Source organism: Leptonychotes weddellii, chromosome 10 (assembly GCF_054177405.1).
Source record: "Leptonychotes weddellii isolate Sample4059 chromosome 10, ASM5417740v2, whole genome shotgun sequence".
In the NCBI taxonomy this organism is placed as follows: domain Eukaryota; kingdom Metazoa; phylum Chordata; class Mammalia; order Carnivora; family Phocidae; genus Leptonychotes; species Leptonychotes weddellii.
This window is the reverse complement of record NC_138378.1, coordinates 1,500,260-1,516,243: the sequence shown is the minus strand read 5'-3', so window position 1 is coordinate 1,516,243 and position 15,984 is coordinate 1,500,260. Positions and strand designations below refer to the sequence as shown.

General features: G+C 60.9%; 1 protein-coding gene across 4 annotated transcripts in view; it reads left to right on the top strand.

The window, feature by feature from the left end:
* The first annotated feature begins 15,782 nt into the window (after positions 1-15,782).
* Positions 15,783-15,984, top strand: part of OSBPL2 (oxysterol binding protein like 2) — a 39,317-nt gene continuing 39,115 nt past the window's right edge. For 2 of the 4 annotated variants that reach the window (XM_081832481.1, XM_081832476.1), the window contains exon 1: positions 15,783-15,889. The gene's annotated coding sequence lies outside the window, so the exon portion shown is untranslated. The remainder of the gene's footprint in view (positions 15,890-15,984) is intronic. The other 2 variants (XM_081832477.1, XM_081832475.1) reach the window with 2 other exon arrangements.

Genomic DNA, 15,984 nt, shown 5'->3' with positions numbered 1-15,984 from the left:
TCAGTCTCCCCGCGGGCAGACCCCAGCGCAGGGTCTAGGGTGACCTGCAAGGCGCAGACAGTTGTGGAGTTACATAAGGGAAGATGAGGAGCCAGTGGACCCAGCCGGGAAGGGAGCACACCCACCTGGGGCGCAGGCGGCCCCAGGTTGAGGGGGGAGAGGCCAGAGGCTCAGAGCTCAGCCATGGGTCCCCTCCCCCGGCTGACAGCGCGGTGGGGCGGTCACTGCTGCAGGGACAGACGAGGTCACTGCGCTCAGGGCGCAGCCGAGGCAGCAGCTGCGGCCGCGTTAGCGCCTGCAGGAGGGGGTGGGGGAGGAGAGGCGGCGGGAGGGAGCACCCCTCCCCCCCAGACACACACGCTCAGATAGACAGGGTCAAGGACAGATTCAGCAGGAGGCACTTACAGCAGACAGACAGATGCGCCCACACTCAGACACACAGACACCCACAGACCAGGGAAACAGCCACCCAGCGTTAGGCTGGGGACCCACCAGCGGCAGACACACACATCAGACAGCAGACAGCCAGGAGCAGTGCCCGAGGGAGAGAAAAGCAGCGATTCTGTTCGGTCTCCAGTGGCACACATCTGCGGAAGCCTCGAGGACGACAGAAATGGGCGAGTCTGCCGGGGGGGGGGGCAGTGAGGCTGGGGGAAGGGGCTGCTGTCCTGACCCCAGGCGCTGGCACACACAGGCACCCCCATACTTACAGTAGCTTCCTGGTTGTGCAAGGACAGACCCCCTTCCCTAGCCCCAAGAGGTACTTCAGAAACTTTGGGAAGTGGGGGAGACTAGGCTCCCTCTAACCCTTCCTCAGAGCTGTTTGCAGCAGAGACCCCAGACTTTTGCCCCGGCGAACCCACTCTTCCGTGGCTTATGGCAACCTTTGCTGGAGGAGGAGTGTGGGGCTCCAGCTCATCCTCCCAGAAGCCCCCTCTGAGTGTCTGGCTATACTCTTCCCCTCCAGAAGCGAGCCCTGTTCCACTTACAGGCTCTCCAGCTTCTCCTTACCACGCCCCAGTGTGCCTGGTGGGCAGGGCAGTGCCAGGACCGGGCAGCTAGTTGGTGGCGAGACAAGTCATGTGGAGAGTCTCTGGAGCAGCCGGATGCCACTGGACCCCATTGCTCCCATCACCCAAATTCTCCTACACCTTCAGTCCTGGGTCACGACTCACTGTCCCCCATGCTCAGCCAGCAGCTCCCTGTTGAGCAGACCCCCCCCACACCCCCAGGCTCTGTTCTTCCCCAACCACTCAAGGCTGGCTTTGGCCAGACAGTACTGTGTGGATTGGATGCCCTTCAGCCCTGGCCTTGGGAGATGGGAGTTTGGTGGGGACTGAATGGAGGCTCTGGCTCTCTCTCACTAGCTGGGAGCCTCCTTTCCAGCCTCAGTATCCCCATCTTGGAATGGGGGCTATGTGCTGCTTACCGTACAGGATGGAGGGCCAAGTCAAGGGGAAGTCTGTGTAGAGGGCAGCCCCTCTGTAGTCTCGGTGAAGCTGGCCATGGTTGTCCTTATGGCCATCAATATTCTGGAGCCTTCCCTGGCAGTCTTTGGCCCCACAGCAGCTGGAGGGGGCATGGACTCAGTTCAGACCCTGGCACCAGGGGGCCAGCTGAATGACACAAAGGAGTCATGTGTTTTTCTGAGTGTGGGGATCTTCCTCTGTAAGTTGAGGCCATCAGGAGAAGGAGGACCAGGGTTGACCCACAAGTTTGAAGGTGACCATGGCCAAGGCTGGTGAGTGCCTCCTATTGGCATTTACATGCATGACCTCATTAACTCCCATTTGCCCTCAAAGGTGGGTAGGATTGGAGGTCCCTTTGTAGAGCGAGGAAGCCACCTACCCAAGGTCACATGAAGCTAGAGGCCCCTCACTTAATGGCCACACTCTTGTCACCAGAGGGGACAGCCTTCCAAAGCACAAGGTCCCTGAGGTCAGCCTTGACCTTGGCTGGACAGAAGCCTGATGTCCTCTGGGCTGGGCCCAACTAGGCCAAGGCAATTTGTGGTGAATGAAGCAGGTCCTCATGAGGCTACGCACAGGATATCTTGCCGTGGGGGCTCTGTCCCAAGTAATGGGTTTTCAGGTCCCTGGATGGCAGAGAACCCTCCAAGACCCTGGGAAAGGCAGGTAGGGTTTGGGGGACAAGGGCAGGACCCTGCTCTGGGCTCAGCAAGACCCTCACAGAGAGAGTGGCCTGGAGCCTCAGTTTCTCCATTTGTTGAAATGGCTGACATATTGTGCGCCAAATGTCCCATCCAACAGAGAGACCATTGAGCAAATGCCCATTCACACAAACTCTGGCCAGATTCGCCAAACCAGATCCCCTGCAAACCCCTCACAGAGGAGATAGTTCACCCACTGATTTGTTTGTTCATTCATCCTTTGGACGAGGTTTTATTGAGCACCTACTATGTAACAAGCACTATACTAAGTTGACATAACAGAGGAAGGCAAATACCACGCAGTAAAGAAGCCATGTGTGCATCCACTGGTTGTAAGAAATGAAGCAAGGCAGGACGTAGAGAATGCCAGGGCACAGGGCTGGTCCGCCATGGGGCATGCCTCTCAGCTCTCCTTTCAAGAGAGTGGGGTGCAGGGCCGGGACTGTTTGGATCCACTGCTGAGATGGAGCTGAGGTGAGGCACACGCCTTCCCAATGGGTGAGGCTTCCAGCGCCTGGTGGGATGTGTGGTGTGAGCCGGAACATGGCCCTGATGAGAACATCTACAGATTCCGTGGCACTGCCTAAAGTCTGGGGGGTGGGGCCTGACCCATTAGGGTCAGGGGTGGGGACAAAGGCTCTGGGCCGGAGCCCTGTGGATGGACAAGTGACCATGGGGACCAGTGTGAAGGGTTTTGTATCCCCAGAAATGGCATGATAGCACAGAGTGGTCACATCGGAGGCCACATGTGGGCCAGGAGCATGGACTCCCACCTGCCTGGGACAACTGCCATCTCTGAATGTCTGACCTACCAGCCACAGACACCAAGGCTGAGCCCCCAAGTGGCCCATTCTTCGTGGAGAACAAATCGTCCCCTGGTGGCGAGTGGGCTATGTTGAGCCCCTTCTGCCATGGGGGGGGGGGTCTTCACAGACCTGCTCAGGTGTGGGCTTGTCACCGTGATCTGGGGCCTCACGGAAGCCTGATCCAGGGACAGGGAGGCCCCCAGCCCAGGGCCCACGTCCCAGCGAAGGGCCCACATCCCAGCAAAGGACCCACTGGCTCCATTGTATCCTGCCCCACCCTGCTTCACCGGAGGGGACAGCCTTCCAGAGCACAAGGGCGGGGCAACGTCCGAGAGGATGGGCGCCGTCCCTCAGGATGCAGTGTAGTGAATCCGAGAGTTTTACATGGCACTGCACTTCCAGCGGGAAGAGAACGAGCATCCTGGACCCAGTGGCCCACTGAGGAATTAGTGCCCCCCACCCGGGGCCCTGCAGGGTTACAGGTCCCTCCCCCATAGGGCACACTCTCACCGGGAGGCTTGGGAAAGAGCCCTTTGAACCAGTTGCCACTGCCTCCCTGGCATCCTGAGCCCCCGGAGCCCAGAGAGGAGCAGACAGCAGGGGGAGTCACGGCTAAGTCAGCAGGGGCTGGTGGGGCCACTGGTACTTCCAGTGGCCGGGGTCTGGGCGGGGGTGGGGGAGACACGTGTGGAATTCAGGGCCCCCCTGGTGGTGCCCCCTGTGTGACTATTACGTGCGTGGACAGCGCCGCTATCCCAGCCTGAGGAGGCGGTAAGCAGGGGCTCAGCCCCTCGGGAATGAGGATGGGGTCACACCCCAGGTAGGCCCCCAAGACCTGCAGAGGTGACAGCAGAGGTGGGGTGTGGCTGGACAGGCAGGCTGCACAGCAGAGGAAGGAAGGGATGAGCCCCAGCTGAGCCCCGGGAGCAGCTGTAATGACGGGGCTGGTGTGCCTGCCCCCCCGTTGGAGATCTCCCCCCAGGAAGAGCAGCTGGGGCACCGCTGGAGGAGCCCCCCGTGCAGGGGAGACAACCTGCAGCACGAGGAGGGGTGCTACTCAGCTGTCCCTTCCAGAGAGAACTGACGAGGCTGGTGTCACACCCTTGGCTGCCACGAGCAGTGGGGACTCTGTGGGCCGTCTGCGCTCTGGGCTGCCATGGGATGGACTGACACAGGGGTGCGCTGTGCCTGCAGCCTTTCCTACCCACCCTCCTTCCTGCGCCTCTCCCTGCACGGACCTCAGACCTGCTCTGCCCTGTGGGAGCTCCTCACCTGCTCCCTTTCCCTTTCTCTGTCACAGGCATCCTCAATCATCTCACGACCCTGAACCCCATCTCAGTGTCTGCTCCCTGGAGGACACAAGTCGACACAGGCCAGGTTCCAATGGTGAAAGGGCAGTCAGTGAGTCTCCCCTGAGAAGGGGACTCTTGAGCGAAGACCCACAGGAGGGGTCAGCCAGGTGGGTGTCTGGACGGAGCAGCGCTCGGGGCAGAGGGGAGCTCGGGAGCAAAGGGCGAGGAGTGGGGGCGCGTGTGTGCGGCTGGCGCACAGAGAAAGGGGAGGGCGTGGGGAGAGAGCTCGCATGCTGCCTCCGGCCATGGTGGGGATGCTGAGGGGGAGCCCCAGGACGGCTCGGGAGACACTCTGACAGCAGCCCCTGCTTTGGTGCAGAGAGTGCCCGGCAGGACTGAGGGCAGAGGCCGAGGGGCCGGGTACTCCGGTGAGGGCAATGCTGGCCGGGCAGGGGTGTGGCCGTGCAGGTGGAAGACCTGGCCAGATTCTGGCGTCTTTTGAAGCTGACCCATGAGGCGTGTGACAGAAAGGCGGAGGTCAAGCCTGACTTCAGGGTTTGGGTTCCAGTGGCGCTGAGGAGGGCGTAGCACCCGTGAGCTGGGAGTGTGCAGAAAAAGCAGGTTGGGGGACGATGGGGTGCTCTGAGGTTCAGTTGCCCACGGACATTCCGGAGCAGAGGTCGTCAGGCCCCCCGGGGCCCAGTCCCAGCTCCAGAATCTGGAGCCTGGCCCAGCGGCAGCCCGCCCACGTCCTTCTGAGTCTCCGGTCAGAGGAGCTCTGTGCTAGAGGAACAAAGCTGGGTATTGCCCACGTCAGACCAGCAGGACACTGTCCCTTGTGTCCTGTGCTGTCACGGGGCAGTGGGCTCTGCCATTAGCCACCCTCACTGTGCTAGAGAAACCTTTCTCCTTCAACCAACTGCACACCCGGTGCTGTTCCTGCAGAGCGGGGCCCCTGCCGTGCGGGACGTGGCCCACTAATGAGGAATAATGAGGGAGCGCAGCCGCGAGGGCCAGCTGCAGGGCGACTGTTCCGCTAGTTCCGGCCAGGCACATTTGCCAGAGCGCTTGTCAGGGTGCTGGGTCCAGCGCTGGGACACGTCTTCAGAGGCGCCACTGCTGCTTGCTTTCTCTTTCTGCAGGAGCTCATTTGAATATGGGAATGCAGATTTTTCTTTTTTTGTTCCTTGTCTTTTTTTTTTTTCCCTGGTGACATTCTGAGCCAGCTCCCAGTGCGTCCTGATGAGTTCAGGGCCTGGGTGTGATCAGAATGGCTCTGGAGGCCACCAATTTGGAATAAACGCTGAGTCTGATTTCCCTGCCTTTAGGGACAGAGCTGTACTGGGCCCAGGGCCCAGGTGGCAGGAAGGAGAGTGCGGACAGGAGAACCAGGGATATAATTGCTATAGTTTGTCTGCAAATGACAAAAACCAACTCAAAAAGGACTAACGGAAAGGGGAGTTTATTGTTGCCTGTGACTAAAAAGTCCAGGGGGTGGGTTTCAGACACAGCTGTATCCAGGAGCTCAAAGAACACCTTCTTTCCATCTGTTTTTTCCCTGTATTCACTATTCCCAGCAGGCAATGTCTCCCTAAAATCTCTCCCTACAGCTTCAGGCTGCCCTCCTGTGCTCTCATCCACTCTGCAGGACGAAGGAAGGGCTGCCCACAGACATGCAGGATGAGCCCCACTGGCCTGGCTCAGGCAGTCAGGTACCACTGCCTGAGCCTGCAGCAGCTTTGGCTGACACCATTAAGAACCCCACCCCTGTGGAGGGCAGAGGAAGAGTGGGGAGGGGGAAGGGTGGTGGGCAGGGAAGGAAAGTCACCCCCTGCAGCTACCCCGGGGGCCTGGGGGGGTGCCTCTGCTCCTTCCCCCAATAGGGCCTTTGTCGGGGAGGTCAGGGGCCTGGGGGCAAGTGGACCTGGGCACTGAGAGCTCAATGGGGGGGCCCCCTGAGACAAAGCCCCTGGGGAGGGGTCCTTGGGGACAGCTGGGACTGCAGAGCGAGCCCTCTCCCGGGGCCTCCGCTGTGAGCACAGGGCGCAGAGTGAGAAGAGTGAGCAGGGGCGTGAGGGGTGAGGGTGGCTCTGTTCCACACCAGACCCAGCAGACCGCGAAGAGCCTGGGCAAGGCTGCTCAGGAGGACGCCTCCGGCTCGGCCTGCAGGAAGGAAGCCTGCAGCCCTGTCTGGCCTACTTCTTGCTGGCCTGGAGCCAGCGTGGCTGCTTAGAGGCTGGGCTACCCCAGCCCACAGCCTGGTCAGAGGCGCGCGGCGCCCAGACAAGCCCAAGCCCCTCCTGCTCATCCCTCCTGCGGGGACCCCCACCAGGGCCTTGGTCTCCACTGAGGGAGCAGAGAGGCTGAGGGCAGGGAGATGAGCACTTGCAGAGGCTCAGAGGCTGGCTGAAGGGGGCAGGGACTTGACCCTGGGTCTGAAATGTCCTCACCTTGTGCTCTTTCCTCCCAAGGATGGTGCCTGGGCAGAAATATCAAACATGAAAGAAGGGTAATGTCAGGAGGGCTCCCTGGAGGAGGTGCAGCCTGGAAGAAGTCTGGTCCGAGGGGTATGTGGACAGCTGCCTGGGGAGGGGCAGGGACAGCTGAGGGGCCAGAGGGATAACAAAAGCCTTTCTCTGAGGAAAGAAGCACCTACACCTTCTGGAAAGCCCCTCCTGCAAGATCCAGGCTGTCCCTCTGGATGTGCCCACCTCCCGGGGCTGGCTAATAAGTATTTGCTGAATGAATGAAACAGGTTTCATCTGTGCAGGTTCCCTCCATGGGCAAAACGTGAATCCATGGTGGAGAAAACAGGAAAGAGAACTCAGATCTTGTCCACCACGCCACCTCCAGAGCCCTGGGTCGGGTTGCGTGTGGGCCGGTGTGGGGCCTCGGGAGAGTCTGGAGGGCTCAGAACCCGGCCCAGCCTGGGAGCCCCCACCACATCCCCAAGAGTATTTGTGGGGCCTCCATGGCTGTGACCCAGCATAGCTGCCGGTCCCCTGGGCCTGGGGACCCGGACCAGGCACACACCATGGCCCCCAGCCAGTGCCGCTCCAGGGTCTTTGGACCAGAGCCCGTGGGACCAGGCCCCGGATGGTAAATGTCAAACCTCTGGGGGTCGTCAGCCTGGACAGAGGTGGGCCATGGGCCGCGCTGACCAAGGGCCCAGCTCCGGGGCTTGTGGCAGTGGGCCAGTGGGGAGGGGTGGGCCCGTGTGCTGGGGATGGTGCCCAGGGTCCTCTTCCTCGACGGCAGCGGCACCCCAACCCCAGAGCTCCCTGCCCGGGACTTGTCCCCTCCCTGCCCTGAGCCAGGCCTTTGTCTGGACTCCAGACTGGCAGCTGGTCAGTTGCTGGCTGCCACCGGCCTGTCCTTGGAGGTCCTGCCCTGACCGGAGCATGTTTCTGCTGCTTCCTGCCCTCTGCCCAGCAGCATCTCCATCACAGCACGTTAGATCCCCGGCGCGTCATCCAGGGCTGACCTTGTCCCTCCCTTCGACGTTCCTGTCCCCCCCCCGGCCCTCTCCTCTGATGACCAGGTGGGGTGGCCCCGGTGACCACAGCCCATCTGCAGACCCCAGGCCTGGGGATCAAGGCTGGGCAGGCTGGGCTGGCACCACGTGCCACACACAGGGGCCAGCAAAGCCTCTTCCCCTGGATGGCACGGCTGAGGGTGGCATGGTATGGGTAGGGTCATGTGTCTGCAGCAGGGGACAGGGTGACCTCTGGGCTGGGCACACTGGGGGCCGCCCTGGGACTCTGGCTGCTGCCCGGTTCCACTCTAGGGGGGAGGCTGAGAGGCCGATAGTCCCCTTCTTAGACCTCGTCAGGGTCCCCCAAGGCCCAGTTCCGGCCCGGGAACCTGAAGCCTGGTCAAACTTCTGTTCCCACCCGTGGGTCCCCATGCCGCCCTCCCCACGGCGGAGCCCTCAGGGTCAGCCTGGCTCCTCCTCATCTTGCCCATGCTGTTCTCGGAAACACTGACCCTCGGCCCGGAGGATGTGTGTGCACACTGCTAGCCCCGCCCCATGGGGTCTGAACCAGGGGCCCACATGCCCGCAGCCTGGCCCTGGCGAGGCGCCTCTGCGGACTCCCTGAGTCGCCCAGGGCTTAGGTGGCTCCCTGGGGGGACCTGTGCTTGTCAGGAAAACACCGAATGAGCCAGCTGTTTAGTGCTGGGGGTGCAGGATCCAGTTAAGGAAGATGTCCCCAAAGTCCCCGGGAGCCAGGTTCCAACAATGGCTCCAAGGCGACCAGCAGAAAGTGGACAGTGGAGTCCCAGCCCCCGACCCAGACCAGAGACTTGCCTCCTGTAGGGGCACAGCGGGGCCACCGGGGTTCTCCCCAGGGCCCTGGGGGCAGGGGCGCTAGTTACCCCAGTGAGACCCCTGTTCATTCCCCCCAGCCCCTGCCCTCTTCCTCCCCCTGCCACCCCTGCCCTCTCCCCGCCCCTCCCCGCCCCTGCCAGACTCAGCCTGGGGCTACCTTTTCCTGGCACTGCATAATCCTCTCACATTTTCTAAGTTTGCTCTGCTGATTTATGCAGAGCTGGAAACATCCATATGATGAGTAATGAGCCCTTCTCTGGGCTCTATTTTCCCATCTGTACAATGGTGTAATACTGGATAAACCTGGAAACCTTTGGGGCTCCCTGGAGCCCGTCCCTGAGTGACTCACCTGTTCACCATCTGGAAGGGTGGCCCCAGCCCGGGATGCCCTGATGGGGAGGAGAGGGCTCCAGAGGCCTCTCCCCACGTGAGGACAAGTGGGCATGGAGACTTCCCCCCAGAGCCTGCGTTCCCAGCCCCAGGTTCAGCCGTGCCGCCCTCTGCTTGGCACAGCATACGGCCTTGTGACCAAGCCCCTGGTCTGCCTGATCATCCCTGAGTGCTGTGCTGATGTCCCGCATCCCGGTCATGCGCCCTGCACGGGTCAGCCTGTGGGCAGAGGTCCCGCAGGGGAACCCGGGCTGCTCCTGGAGACAGGAGTGGACGCTGGGGAGAGCGCCCGCTGCCTGGCTCGCCCAGCCTGTGCCCTCCCATCCCCACAGGTGCTCCCGCACACCTCGGCCTCCTCCGGGCGCCGCCAAGCCCTGGAGAAACAGGCTGGGAGAGACCCCTGTCCACAAGCGGCTGGGCCCGGACTGGCATGGGCCCCGTCGGAACCCCAGCCATCTGCCCAGACCACCTGCACCCCCTCCTGCCAGCAGCCAGGGGCGTTTACGGAGCACCTACTCTGTGCGGCTCGGCTAGGAGCCCGGGAGGCAGTGTTACTCCCACGGCCGGCGAGTGGGTGGAGCTGTCCGGCTGGCTTCGGCTCTGGTGGTGCCCTGGGCCGTGCGACTCCGGGCAGGCCACCTTCCCGAGCTGGGGCAGCTCTGGCAGAGTTCCCAGCATGAGGTCTCTTCCCCGGAACAAACCTGACCGGCTCACCCAGCCTGCCACCCTGCCTGGAGGGGACAGCGCTACCCAGCTGGCTGCGTGCAGTTCCCGAAGCCCGGAACTGGAGAGGTGGCGCCCCGTGCACCCTGATTCCTGTACTGAGCCACCCGCAGGATTTGTGGGGCTGAGTGCAAAATAAAACTGTGGGCCCCCACCCCAGAAATTGAGAATGTCAAGGCGACAACAGCAAAGCAGTGAATCGGGCAAGGAGCCTCACATGACTGCACGGGTTGCACACCCCTGAGCCATGACGCCCCCCGCCCAGGGCACAGTCCAGCCTGCTGCGGCCACCTCCGGCCCCTCCTCTCTGAGCCACAGAGGCAGGCCTGGGGCGTGCCTGGCACATGGTTGCTGTGCCCTCCTCTCCCCTGCCCTGCACCTCCTAGGGATAGCATGGAGGGAGCACACTGACCACCAGAAGAACCCCAAATGCCCCAGTGTTTCCTACCCAACACCCCCAGCCTCACCTGCGGGAGTAAGAGCGCAGCTGCTTGGGGAGGGGGTTGCCCCTGCGACCAGCTCCACCCTGGGCCTCAGGCTGGTTAAATTGTGCCCCCTCTAGCCCCCGAACCTGGCAGCTCCCCTGGCAAGTTAAATTGAACCAGCCAAGCTGTCCTTCCTCCTGCTTCGGCCCACCCTACAGGTTCCCCGCACACAGATGCACCCACACCCCTCCCATCCCATGCGGGCCCCTAGGAAGGGTGGAGACAGAAGGGGCAGAGCCCACCCTCCCGCCTCCTTGCCTGGGGTCCCCTGTGGCCTCCTGGGGCCCTGCCTGCCCATGGTGGCACCCTGTGCCAGCACAGCAGGCGATCCACGGGTACTGCAGGAAGGAGCCACCTGCCTGAAGTCAGGGCACAGCCAGGAAGGGGGAACCTACAGGCCCCCGGTGAGCACTTCAGTGCTCGGGGACAAGGCTGAGCATCCGCCAGGCACGGGGCACAAGCCGTGTGCAGCAAGGGAGTCGGAGACTGGAGCCGAGAGCTCTCCCTCGGGTCCGGTGCTGCCTCTTCTTCCCAGAGCCCATCTTGTGAGGTGTCCACACTTCTCTGCCCCCGCCCTGGCCGCCGCTGGAGCAGACCTGGGAGCCACAGGACGCTGGGTGGTCTCAGAGGTCTCCGTTCAGAGAGGCCAGCAGGCAGGTCCTCTGACCAGTGCCCCCCCATAACCTTCTCCCCTGGGTCCTCTGTTTTGTTCAGGCTGGCAGTGCACTCAGCTTAAAATGCTACTGTCCCACCAAGAATGGCATGGGATGCAGTTCTGGCCAGTGAGATGTGAGCAGAAGTGCCTGGCGCTCTCAGGGACAGACCCTCAAAGAGAGCTGACTCTCCTGGTGGGGCAGCACTTCTGTGCTGCTTCTCTCTCTGCCTCCTTCTTCCTGGTCGAATATGCATGAGATAGCTGGAGTGCCCGCAGCCATCTTGGGCCATGAGGTGAATGTGAGGATGGATGCTAGCTCTAGAAAAGTGGCACAACAGGGTAGGAAGTGGGTCCTTGATGATGCACGGCCCCATGTCAGCCCTGGACAGCCTGGGCTTGTGTCATGCAAGACAGAAGTACATTTCTATCTTGTGTTATTCTGAGTTTCTATATATGCAGCTCCAACTAGTCCTAAAGGGCAGACAGCCAAATTGGTCCGAATGTTCCCCCAGCAAGGTAGGAGGCCACTCCAGGATTGTGCAAAACACTCCATGAAAAAAGGTTCCTAGTTCCAATAAATCCTGGGTCTGCAGCTGGGCCTTCTGTCTCTGGGAGACTCCCACATACACCAGAATGAGAAGGGTCCTGGGACCCCCTGCCTTGGAGGAGGACATTTGTTGGCTTTATTTAAATAGCTTTCCCAAAACCTACTTGACCACGGAACGCTTTCCTCCAGAAACACCTAATAACAGAAAGTCCTTGGGATTCATGGCACCTGGTTTGGGAAGGTGCACTCACAGATGCTGGGCTGCCGCTGGGTACAACAGTAAGTGCTCAATAAATGCTAGGGCTTCTACTGAAGCTAGAAATGGGGCCTATGTCAACTCTATGAGCATGGAAGTCAGGGCCCCACCAGGCCCCTCATGCCTGCTTGTTCTGGCCTCTGCCTTGCCCTTTGTCTCGGCCCCTGGGGGTCAGCTCACTCCTGCCCATTCCTTCCTGGGGCAGACTGACCTCAGGGCCGCCTTCCTCCCCCAGAGCCGGGGGGCACTGCTGAATCAGGTGGGGTCGAGCAGGGAAGAGTCGGCTGGCAGAGCCTCAGCGGTGAGGAAGCCGCGGGGTAAAAAGTTGGTAAGAGGAATGCATCTCTTTTTCTTTTGGCAGAATTCAACGGGTGCAGATTGCTCAGGTCCCAAAGCCATGGGGAAAAAAAAGAAAAAGCCCTTTGCCGCTGCTATTGATAACTTGTCTCTCTTCACGTGGTGGGTTCAAAACTAAAAATACTCTCCTCCGACGATGGGGAAGCCGAGTGCTGTCACGTTGCAGAGATGAGAAAGTTGCATGGGGAAGGATCTGCTTGGGGCACGTGAGGGCCAGGGCCAGGCCTCGGTGGCCAGCGCTCTCTGGCCGTCCTGGCTGCATCCAGAAGAAAGATGCCCCAGCATTCCACAGGAGGGACTGGAAGATGTCCTTTCCAAAGGCCTGGGGGTGGGGCAGGGAAAGGAGTGAGTGCAGGCCGCGCCCCCTGCAGAGCAAAGGCCAGGCCAGCAACGCTAGGCGCCCAGCACTCTTGAACAACCAGCCCCGGTAGGCTAACGGGGTAGCTCTGGCTGCAGACCTGCTCTGCAGTGGGCAAGTTGCTCTGCTCCCTGAGCCTCAGTTTCCCCGTCTGAAGGGGAAGCGATCATCTCTGTTCTGCCTCCTCATGGTGAGACAGAAATGGAAGGAGGACAATGCAGGTGAATGTGCTTCCTGAGGGCAGGTCGGGGCGCATGTGCCCACAGTTGGGGACTTTTGGAGCCCAGGCTCTGGGCCCACAGGTCAGCCACCCACAGGGCTTGTGGGTCATGGTACCAACTGATGCTCATGCAGGAGCTGGGACTGGGAGGATCCAATTCTGGGGTGGTGAGTGACAGGCAGACATGACTATAGGGTTGCTCTTGGGCTTGGCCTGGTCTGAGAGCAGTTCCAGTGGGAGCAGACACCCCAAAGGTTATCTACTAGCCCAGCACTTCTCAAAGTTCTGAGAGCACATACATGGATGGATTCTGGGAGTCAAGCCAGACCTGAGTGCTCAGGATGGAGGAGACTCTGGGACAAGCCTCTTGCCATGGGGAAGGTGATCAGTCAGTTGATATCAGGACCCATGAGCCCCCCAGAAGTCCCAGCCACCCAGGAACACCTGGGCGTCTTATTCAGGTGCAGACCCCAGGCAGAGAGGTCTGGGAAGGTCCTCTTCAGCCTTTTCAACAAGCTCATGGGCCATGCTGGGCCATGGGTCTGCAGAACCACGCGGTGCCTGGACCACTTCCTCCCCGCAGGCCTGAGGTGAGTCACTTTCTGGGCCTGAGGCTCAGTCTGAGCCTCTGCACAGTGGACCTGGCACACAGCACCTACTTGATTGGCTGTTGCGCACACGTAAGCCCCTGGACCCTGGAGAACACCAGCTGTCATCACCACCATGATCACTGCATGGCCCCAAACCCTCTGTCTCCTCTTCTGCTCCTGTCTTCCATCCCATTCTTAGAGAATTTTGCCTCTGGAATCAGCCTCTTGACCCAGTGAAGATCATGAAAATTGCTCCTGATTTGGTCCCATGCACCATCCTTCCAGCCATCAACCGAGAGGGGATCCCCGCTCAATCCTGGCCATGAGGATCAGAGAGGACCAGCAGCTGACCCTTGGAATTCGGTTTATTGCGTCTGTTTAAAGGGGGTAATCTGATATCCCAGCTGCAGGGCCCAACTGCGGTCAGACCCTACCCGACCCCAAGGCCAGGGCAGAGGCGGTCAAGCTCCTCCCCACTGTGGTCCGTGGGCAGACAGGAGACTCTGTCCACTCAAGCCTCTCCTCTGCTGTAAGCTCTCTGATGTTGCACTCGCCCCAGAGGTCATGGCTGAGGGGTGGGCCAGTAGGTTGAACCCCTCCGGCCATGTCCTTTGCATTAGGTCAGAGTCTTGGAGACTCATCAGGGTGATGGATGGTGGTTCTGGGACCCTGCATTGGACTTGGGCCAGGCCCACAAGGGAAGCTTTGGAGTATCTCCATGGCAACGGGCCTTGTCCTTGTCCTGGCTTGGGGGCCTGCACGCACCTTCCGCGCCTGCTGGGGTCGGTTCCTTCAGGGGTAACCATGGCAACGCCTTTGTTTCTGAGGCCTGGCCCCGCCCCCTCCCGGTTTCTCTCTACAGCAGAGGTTGGGAGAGCTCCTTTTCAGTCCCAGCACACCAGCGGCGCCGCTGACAGGGCCCACCAGTGAGCCGGGCCAGCCTCTAGGATGGGGGATGACAGGCTTTCTGGGCCCAGAAATGCAGCCTGGGCTCCCCCATGCCAGAGACCCCATCCACTCTCTCAGGCCCTCATCTTTAGGGGGCAACCAAGACCTGCTCCTGCCCTCAAGGCACCCCTAGTCCTGCTGGGGGCGACATGTCAGTCCCTCCTCCTTGCTAGAAATGAGGAATCACGTTCTGAGGAGGGAGTGCAGAGGCTCCAGTGGGTCTGGCTTTGTGGAAGAGGCGGCAATGAGCAGAGCCATTTCAATGTACCACATGGTCACGGGTAGTCTATCGGTACTCTCAGGGTTGCAGGGACCTGGTACTCCTTTGTACTCTAACAGGCTTAAGCAGCAAAGAAAACAGAATAGCTCATATAACTGAAAAGTCTAGGGCAGAGCTTGCTTCAGGTGTAGCTCTTCCAGGTGACCCAGGATATCTGCTTTTGCGCTCCTCTGGGCTGGCTTCATTCCTTGGTGGCTTCTCCCCTCATGGTGGCAAGTTGCCCACTAGTAGCTCCAGACATGCATCCTTCTCTCACCCAGCCTAGTTCCTTCTGGAGAGGTCTGTGGGTAGATGGGAGAGTCATTTGGCCTCAGCCTTCCTTCTGGCCTGAGCTCTCTGACTCCCTGCAGAAGTCCCAGGGCTGACCCTCATTGGCCAGGACAGGGTCTCTTGCTCACCCCTGAACCAGGTGCCATGACTCTGAGCAACTAGCCTGGTTCCTGTTACTCCAAACCAGACCCATGATTTAAATGGGATGAGGGTGGGAGAAATATGGTTTGCAAAGGAAAATCCGGGTGCTCATAGGCTCAGGGAGATTATTCAACTTGCCCAAAGCCACACAGCTGATAAGGATGCAAACTCAGGGTCTGACTCCAGAGCTTCTGGGCTCCATCACGGAGCCACTACAGATCAGCGGGTTTTTTTTTTTTTTCTTAAAGATTTTATTTATTTATTTGAGAGAGAGAATGAGAGACAGAGAGCACGAGAGGGAAGAGGGTCAGAGGGAGAAGCAGACCCCCGCTGAGCAGGGAGCCCGATGCGGGACTCGATCCCAGGACTCCAGGATCATGACCTGAGCCGAAGGCAGTCGCTTAACCAACTGAGCCACCCAGGCGCCCAGATCAGCGGGTTTTAAACAGAGGAATGAACTGTCAGGAATGCAGCCAGAGGGTAAATTGGTGCCGAGTTTTGATGAGAGATGAATGGTATGCCAAGAAGGGTGGACGATGGGGAGCCCTGCAAGACGCCTGAGCTGAGGGGGACAGCTTTGGGAGGATGATTCCCGCCTCCGCCCGTCCCTAGGAGTTGGGAACTGCGGGCGCAGACCTACCTGCCCGCGGAGCACCCCCACCACCTGACTCGCTGTTTGTAAACTCAACTCGTCCAGCCACGCCCCTTCCTCCCTCTCTCCCGCCCCTTTAGGGTCAATATCTGCATAACCCCGCCTCTCCCTGCTGTGACTGGCTGTCCGTGACATCACTCTTCCGCCTGGGCGGGACTCCCAAGCGGCGAGGGGGGGTTGTCGCTCCCGCGAAACGAGTAGCATAGTCCCGCCTCCCGGCGCGACCCTCGGGCAGGGCGCTGATTGGGCGGGCGGCGGCTGACGCTCTGGCGCCGGGCGCCGCGAGTGGCGAGCGCGGGCTGTCAGTCTGCCCGGCGGCCGGCCGCACTTCCGCCTCGGTGTCAGCGGGTCGCGGGCCTGCGGGGCGGGGGCGGGGTGGGCGGCGAGGCTCGGCGGGCGCCGGAGGGACCGCGGTCCAGGTGAGCGGCCCGGGACCTCGGCCCTGCGTCGGCGGGGTTCGGGCGGGCGTTGGGCGGGCGGGAGGCCGGGCGGGGCCGGGGGGTGGGGGGGGGAG